Genomic DNA, 8,364 nt, shown 5'->3' with positions numbered 1-8,364 from the left:
ACCTGGAGGCTTTGGATGGAGCGGGAATGGCTGGAGGCTGTGGAATGCACAGGTAGAAAAGTCCCTGTTTTATTTCCCGGCACTGATTTGTCTCTGATTTCTCCTCACGAGTCCCAGGGTGGAGTTAAACCTGCTCTCATTCCGTGAGCTGCCGGGGCTTTGTGCCCTATAAATTTCCAGACAAACCACTCATTTTTCCCTTTTTTTTTTTTTTTTTTTTTTTTTTTTTTTTTTTTTTTGTCGTTCCTTCAGTTCTCTTGGAGTTGCTGGAGGGCAGATGTGGAGTTGGTGAATAAATAAAAAGTCGGTGGGTATATGGGAAAGTTGGGCTTCCACACAAAGCCTAAAAATCTGGGAATAAGTAAATACATCCTAATTGATTTGGAGGGCAGGTGATTTCTGAGCCAGAACCCCAGGATGGATTGGGTTGGAGGGGATTTAGGGATCATCAAATTCCATCCCTGCCATGGCAGGGACACCTCCCACGACACCAGGATGATCCAACCTGGCCTTGGGCACTTCCAGGGATCCAGGGGCAGCCACAGCTTCCCTCAGAATTCCATCCCAACCCCTCCCAGCCAGGAATTCCTTCACAAAAATCCCATCTATTCCTACCCTCTGGCATTTTCAAGCCATTCCCCATCATGACAAATCATTCTGCTCTGGTTTATCCCCCCACACCCTCAAAGACAAGATGATTCCATCACTCCCTGTTTTCTGTAGCATAAGGAACAAGGAAATGGCTGGGTCCAGTGAATATTTTTCAATCAGATTTCCATAAAACCCACACGCAGAAAAATAATCCTAATACTGGAATAGAGCTGGTGCTGAAACTTCCTTTTGGCTGGGGAGAACTTCTGGCTTCATCAATTTTCCTGTCAGAACTCGGCCATTTCTTAGCAGACCAGGAATCTGTGGAAAATTCAGGATGGAAGAGTGATTTGGGGGATTTTAGGTATCTAAAAATGCAAAAAAAATCGAGAAATAGGAATGTCAAAGGAAGAAGCATTTAAATTTTTAATTAAAAGCTTTAATTAAAGCTGTTTAGGGCAGGAGCCTCATGAAGCTCATCCTGAGTCTGGATTTAGCCTGGAATTTAGTTGGGATGAGGGAAACTGGAATCAGCCTCTTGCTGTCAGATTTCCCTCATTTTTGTTATCCCAAGGTTTCCCCAAAGGCTGTGGGATGAATTCCTTCTGTCAGGAAGTGCTGGAGCTGCGAAGGAAAGTGCTAATCCAGGAGTTCAAAGCCTGCAGGAGGAAATCCAGCCCTTCCTCCTGGGAATTTTTTGAGGGAAGAGCGGTTGACCACAAGAAAATAAAAGCACTCGTGGCTGACTGGGAGCTGAGTGAGGAGGGTTGGTGAGGAGGAACCTGGGAATGATGAAATTCCAGCTGAGGAATTCCAGCGGGGAGGGAGCAGCTTTTGGGAGATTCCCAGAGTGTCTGCTGCCTCTCAAACCATGGGAATTCTGCAGGGAAGGAAAGGGGAGAGGGATAAGCTAAGAATTTTGGGAATTCAAAGGAAAAGAACTTTGATTTTCTCCCTCTTCTTGGATTTTAGGGACAAAAGTCTTGTAGGAATGAATTCTCTTGATTTATCCTTGGATAATATAAATTTCTGGGAATCTGAATTTCCTCTGGATTTTCCCACATGAGTGGGAAGTCAGATGGCTTCAAAACCTACACTTCATCCCATTAGGAGAATTTCAGGGTTCACTCACAATTCCGAGAGGTTCTGATGGATTTCCTTTAAGCATTTCCCAGTACTGGGAATTCAAATTTCCTTAAAACCAAATTATTTGAACTCTCCTGGATGTGTTTTCCTTGATTTTACACCTTCCAGGATAGGACCAACCCTACCTCCACATGGATTCTGTCAGCTTTTTGTGCTGTATTGAGGTTAAAAAAATTATTTGGGAAAGAGAAGGGAATTCCTTTGAATTTAAATTTAAATTTTTATTTTTATCACCATTATAATAATTATATGTAGCACTTACTCCTTACTCCAAATCAAAATAAACACTAAAATATCCACAGAACCATAAAGACAAAAAGCTCTGGGAATGACAACCTGGAAAGGAGGAAGTGGTGTCCCTTTGCCAGCACTTTTAGGATCAGGATAATCAAGGAAATTATCCTTAGGAATGTTTGTGTCTTCAGTGGTGTCAGGACCCCTCCAGCTCTGTTAATTCCTGATTCTCTGCCCTTGTTGGGCTGCCTTTGAAAGAATTAAATCAATCAGAATTGTTAATAAATCAATCAGAATTGTTAATTATATCCACATAATTAGTTGTGGATACATATATATCCACAGATAGATACCCATATATACATATGTGTGTGTATACATATATATATATATATATATGTGTGTGTGTGTGTGTGTGTGTGTATTTATGGATATTATATATGGATATATATTGTGGATATAATATATATAACATATTATATATTATGTAACATATATAATATATATACATAACTATAATTAACATCCATATTAATTGTGCTAATTCTCTTCCCTCATAATTGAAAGGGAATGTGTCTCTGCCCAAGCAGGGGGTTGGATCCTTAAAGAATATTCCTTAAGACCCCTTCCAACCCAAACCATTCCTGGATTCTGGAATTCTCTAGGTTTAATCTCAGTTTTATCTCTGTAATGACATCCAAGTCTTGGTATCTGATGCGAATTTTTAAACTTTACATAAATTCTTCCTTTTCCAACTTTGTATTTCCGTAATGTTAATGTGTTGCTTGAACTTAGCAGGAGAAATATTCAGGATTAAATTTCCTATTTAAATCACTTTCCCCCACTCCATATTTTGAATTTAATGGGGTTTTTTTGTAACTTCTTCGAGCCACCCCCATCCCAGTGTAAACCATGAGGAATTGGGGTGGAATTCCAGCCCAACCCATCAAAACTTTTAGCACCCCCCCTTTCCCAATGAATTTTAATCCCAGTTATCCACACGGGGAAAATCAAGCATCAAAGTCATTGTTGTTTCATACCTACCCCAAACTTTTCTCCCAGGAGGGTGGGAAATGCAGGATTTTATCCCAGCTCTGAGCAAACCAGCCACAGAGAACCCAGAGTATTTAATCCTGCCTAATTAAATCCCACTTTGCTTAATTAGGTGCTGCTCCAGGTGTTTGGTGACCATTTTTTCTTTAGGTTACCCATCCAAACTGAAGGGAAAAAAAATAGAGAGACTCCTCCCCTCCCTCATCCCATCTCCAGGTTTATGAGCTCCACTCCACCAGGAGCAGCCCAGCCGAGGCTGAGGAGATGAATGAGCTCCCAGTCCCCTTGGTATCCTAAATTTTATGGGGTAAAACATGACCTAATTCCCTGAATTTGTCGTGCTCTGCCCCCCTTAGAGGAAAACTCAGTGGTTTTAAGAGCAAATAGCTGGGGGAGGTTTGGTGTCCAAGTGGGAAAAAATAACTGATGTTGGAGGGAAAGTTGGTCAGGAAGAGCTGAGAAATCGGAGAAGACATGCCTGGATGTTATGGGGGAAAGGATCAGATTTATCTGATGATTTATCTTATTATTTAATTATTCTATTAGTGTTTTAATAGTTCCCAAACCAGATCAATTATTTGTTATTTATAAATGTTAATATTTGTGTGGCTGCGTCCACATCCTGCCAATGGAATGGGGTTGGGATGAGATGAACTTTCCTACCCTGATCCCCTCTGTGATTCCACAATTTTTTTTTATATTTCTTTATTATTCAATACAATTTTGGACCTTCTGCTTGAGGACCTTCTGCTTTGGACTTTCTACTTGGTGTAAATTAACTTTTGTGGTACTTTCTGAAATGTCTCCTACTGGTGGCATTTTGGTTCACATCCAGAAGTATCACGTAAATGTCCAGATGGAAGTGTTGTCCTCTTGATCAAGAAAACGGGAATGCTCAAAGCTGGAATTTGGTTTGCAGGCTTTGGAGACAGGGAATGAGCTCCTCAGAGGTTTTTGCTGTTTTCATTTTCCCATATTTTCAAGGAATTTTTGAAAGTTTATTTATTTTTCCAATTTTCCAAATCCCGGTGGTCATGACACACTTGTCATGACCTGTCTCAGTTGAGGCCCCACAGCAGAGCAGCCCCAGACCTGGATCCAGCACGGGAAGGAGCTGGAGCTGCTGGAGAGAGCTCAGAGGAGGCACCAGGATGATCCCAGGGATGGAGCAGCTCTGCTGGGAGAAAAGGCTGGGAGAGCTGGGAATGTCCAGCCTGGAGAGGAGAAGCTTTGGGGTGAGCTCAGTGTGACCTTGCAGGATCTGAAGAAGCTGCAGGAAAGATGGAGAGAGAAAATTTCCAAGGGGTGGAGGGACAGGACACAGGGAATGGCTTCAAACTACCAGAGAGGAAGTTTAGATGGGATCTTGGGAAGGAATTCCTGGCTGAGAGGGTGGTGAAGGGATGGGATGGAATTCCCAGAGAAGTTGTGGCTGCCCCTGCATCCCTGGCTGTCCCTCCATCCCTTGTCCCCAGTCCTTCTCCAGCTCTCCTGGAGCCCCTTCAGGCCCTGGAAGGGGCTTTAAGTTCTCCTGGAGGAAATGACTTCTCCACAAGGGCCAAATGTGCTCTGGGGTTTTTGTGGGAGCTGCTTTTCCAGGTGTGCTGGGCGGCTCATGGAAAATGAAGGTTGGGATGAGGACATGGAATGAAAACTCATTTCAGGGAGCTTGAATTGTGGAGGTGAAGTAGGTGATAATTATCTGCAATTATCACATTTGGATTATTCTGGTTCAGACCACTTTTGGGCTGCTCCAACTTGAGAAATCTGGGGGAGAATCATCCAAACCAGTGTCATCAGAGAACTGAATTTATTTTAGGGATTAGCTGTCGGCTGTGCTAAACAAGGAAGGGTTTTGCTGTTGGCTTTGGGGTGGTTGAGCCATAGGATGGTCCCTCCTTGAGGAAGTTTTCAAACTGGAACACAAACCAGAGCAGGAATGTGAAGGAGCTTCTGTTTTCCCTCATTGCCTCCTCTATTTTTCTGCAGTCAATCAACTCCTGCTTTAATTACACTTTGGAGAGCCCATGGCCACCAGGATTTGCAGGGCTGATTCCCAGGTGAATTCCCAAAGCTGCAGTGTTTTGAAAGGGGCTGGATTGTGTCACCTTTTAAATAAATGTACAAAATCCTCTTTTTTCAGCAGCCTCGCCTCACACCTCGCCTTGACACGGGAATAATGGCTGGAAAAACAACTCAAGGGCCACTTCCTACATCCAGCAGCTTGTCAGTCCTCAAAGGAAGGGGAAAAAATGGGGTGAGGGAGGGGGAAACACTGAACCTGTCCTCTAGGATAATATCCCAGGGTTCAGCCCCTCTGGCATCTTTCCCAAAGGTTGGTGACGCTCAAGGAGTTGGATGCTCTTGAGGGAAAAGAAGCTGGAAGGAATTGATGGAATATTCCACATGGGCTAATAAGGGAAGGATTGAAACCTGCTCTGCTCCTGGGATTTGAGGCTTTGGGATGAAGGAGCTGTTTGGCACATGGTGGATCCCTTGAGGGATTTGCCCAGAAGCTGGAAATCCCTCGCTGGTCCACAAGCTCAGGCAACACTGGAATTCCACGTGCTGGTGATGCCTTGAGAAGATTGACCTAGAACAGAGACTAGACAGAGCTAAAGTAGGGATTTATTAAAAGGATCTCCTCCATGGATCCACCTTGGGCAGCACAAGAGCCCAGCCAGGGCTGCACCCAAGATGAACCAAAATGGTCCCAAAATGCACGACCACTCCCGGGGGCTCTCACTGTGATGAGTTTTGCTCCATTTGCAGATTGGAGTTCATTGTCCCATTCCAGCTTTAGCCCATGCAGTCCCATCCTGCTTGTTTTTCTCTCTCCAGCCCACGTTGTTTGTGCTCTTGGGGCTGAGATTTGGCTCATTTGTCCTTGGTGCCCAGCTGGAGAAGGAATTGTTTTGTCTCCCTTCTCTGTGCAGAGAGCTCACCATCCCCTGATGTGAAGCTCAGACCCACACACTAAAGCAGCACAGAATCTGAAAATATAAAAGCTAAAACCTGAGACATCACTGGGAGGAAGGGATGGGACCAGGCAGCTACCAGCATGGAATAGGAGAGTGGGGAAATGGAGGGTGGAATCCAGGCTTCTCATCCTTTCTGCTCCGGCAGAAATGGGTCCTTGGAATGTCCTAATCCCCCTCTCCACTCGTTCCATCCATGGAATCAACAACCTGGGGGCCCCCATGCAGGCAAAGGTGGAAGTGGAGCAGAGGGAGTGGAGTAAAGTGTCAGTCCTGTCCCCCTGCCACTGTAACAATGACCTCACTCCACATGCCAGGAAATCATGGATACTGCGGGATCTTGGATTATCCTGTAGACAGGAGCAGCCAAAAATCAGCTGGAATGTGGTTATCCCAAACAGAAACAAGCAAATCATGCAGAGACACAGGAACCATCCTTTGGGCTGCTGGTACAAACTCATTTTCCCAGAATTTTGGGACTTTTCCAGGTTGGTGGTGCTTCTTCTCCATCCTGCTGTGTGGAATGAATGCCTTTAATGCCTCTAAATGCCTTTATGATCCCCTCCCAAAGTCTGAGTCCCACTGGGACTTTGTGCCAGGATCCACATTTTTTTTGGGATGGGAGTCTCCAATCCCTCGACCATAGAGACCAAATACCACACAGAATGAGAGGAGGGATCAGTGTCTTCATGTGGAGAGGTTTAATCCAGGAGGAAAAGGATAGCTCCTACACATAGCAGAGTGAGGGAATTACTGAATTTCCAGGTTTTGGGACATTTCTGTCGAATCCAGATTTTGAACTTGAATTCCTTTCAGTGGAAAGAAACTGCTATACGTGCAAGCCTTGCAACAGGGAATTTGGGAGCTTGGAGAGCAAATTTTAGGGGGGAAGTTTAAATTAAAAAGGAAGAAAAATTTCTTCATGGGAAAGTTCTTCAAATCTGGCACAGCACAGGAAAGTTGTGGAATGCTCATTTCTGGAGGAATTTTAAAATGTGGATGTGGCACATGGGGACATGGATTAATGGTGGCCTTGGGAATTCTGGATTTGCAGACTCGATGCTCTTTTTTTCCCCATAGCCATTTCCATCAGTCAATCCCCAAGGGCTTTATGGGATGTCCCTGCCCATGGAGGGGCTGGAACAGGATGATCCTTAAGGTCCCTTCCAACTCAAACCATTCCAGGATTCCCTGATTCACATGGGAGCCCTGAGTCTTATCTCCACAGCAGCGATAAGGAAACCACGGAATAGAGAAACAACATGAGACATCCAAAATAAATTATCCAGCTGATCAAAAAAGGCAGAAATTCCTGTTTCCCCCCTCATCCCAGTTGGAGCTGGGTGCTTAAATCCCAAATTATCATCTGGAAGAATCCTGGATTTGAAGCCTTTTCTTGTGCCTGTTCAAGAAAGAATCCAAATAATTCCCACTTACCCCCATTTGGATGCAGTTAAAGGGTTAAACCCCTTCCCACCGGGACACAGGAACAACTTTTCCAACTGCATCTGCAGCTGCCAGCAGAAATCAGGGACAGCTTTATCAATCCTACCTGGAGCAAATAAAACCTGTGCTCCAAACCCTTCCTTATCTCTCGGTGTTTGCCTTGGGCTGTTTGGTTTCCAAAGGTCACCGGTGGAAGCAGAAGGAGCCATCCAAGGGTGATGCTTCCTTTGGAATTGGGTGACAGATTTGCTGGGAGGGCACTAGAAAATAATTGGAAAATGTGGTAGGGAAGGGGAAGGTCGGGGGTTGGGGGGGGGGGGGGCAGTGAGAAGAAGAGTCCAAAAAAGTTTTAAAGCAAAATTTTTAAAGGAAAATTTTAAAGGAAATTTAAAGGGGAAAAGAAAAAAAAAAAAAAAAAAAAAAAAAAAAGAGGGATGTGTCTGCACAGCCTTCAAAAGTCTTGCAGCTGTTGAGGAAAAAAGAGAAGGACAAACGAAAAATTAAGATTTCATCCAGCTTCTGTCTTAATTTTTTTCTAAATTTTAGGGTATTATTTCTTTATGGTTCTTTTACTTGCCATGCCACAGATGTCATCTTAGGTTTAAATGCTCACTGTGCACCTGATTAGGGGTGACCTTCTGAAAATGCCAAATTTACTCCTGGAGTCAATAAACTTCCAGCCTGGAAAGGAGGTGGGGAGTGGGAGAGGAGCCATTGCAGCCATTGCAGCTGTTAATAAGATAATACAAGAGTTCAGAGCAGAGTATTTCCCTCAATATCCACAAAACCCTCTAAAAACCCTTCTCTGGGCTGGGTCATCACTTTGGGAAGGCATTGGAAGATGGAGAAATTATTTGAGAGGCCAAGACCCCTGGATCGAAAAAAAATCAGGGATTAAATTAAAGCTGAATATGGA

At 44.1% G+C, this 8,364-nt stretch overlaps 1 long non-coding RNA gene across 2 annotated transcripts; it reads left to right on the top strand.

Moving 5' to 3' along the window:
* Positions 1–4,129: 4,129 nt before the first annotated feature.
* LOC137486006 (uncharacterized) lies at positions 4,130–5,156 on the top strand. 2 transcript variants are annotated; one of them, XR_011005560.1, is made up of 3 exons: positions 4,130–4,376; positions 4,624–4,711; positions 5,014–5,156. It is a non-coding gene; the product is annotated as an uncharacterized lncRNA (long non-coding RNA). The 2 variants fall into 2 exon arrangements; XR_011005551.1 differs by having other exon boundaries at positions 4,624–4,715.
* The last annotated feature ends 3,208 nt before the right edge of the window (positions 5,157–8,364 follow it).

The sequence above is a fragment of the Anomalospiza imberbis genome, chromosome 1 (genome assembly GCF_031753505.1).
Source record: "Anomalospiza imberbis isolate Cuckoo-Finch-1a 21T00152 chromosome 1, ASM3175350v1, whole genome shotgun sequence".
In the NCBI taxonomy this organism is placed as follows: Eukaryota; Metazoa; Chordata; class Aves; order Passeriformes; family Viduidae; genus Anomalospiza; species Anomalospiza imberbis.
This window is presented reverse-complemented; position numbering and strand designations above follow the sequence as displayed.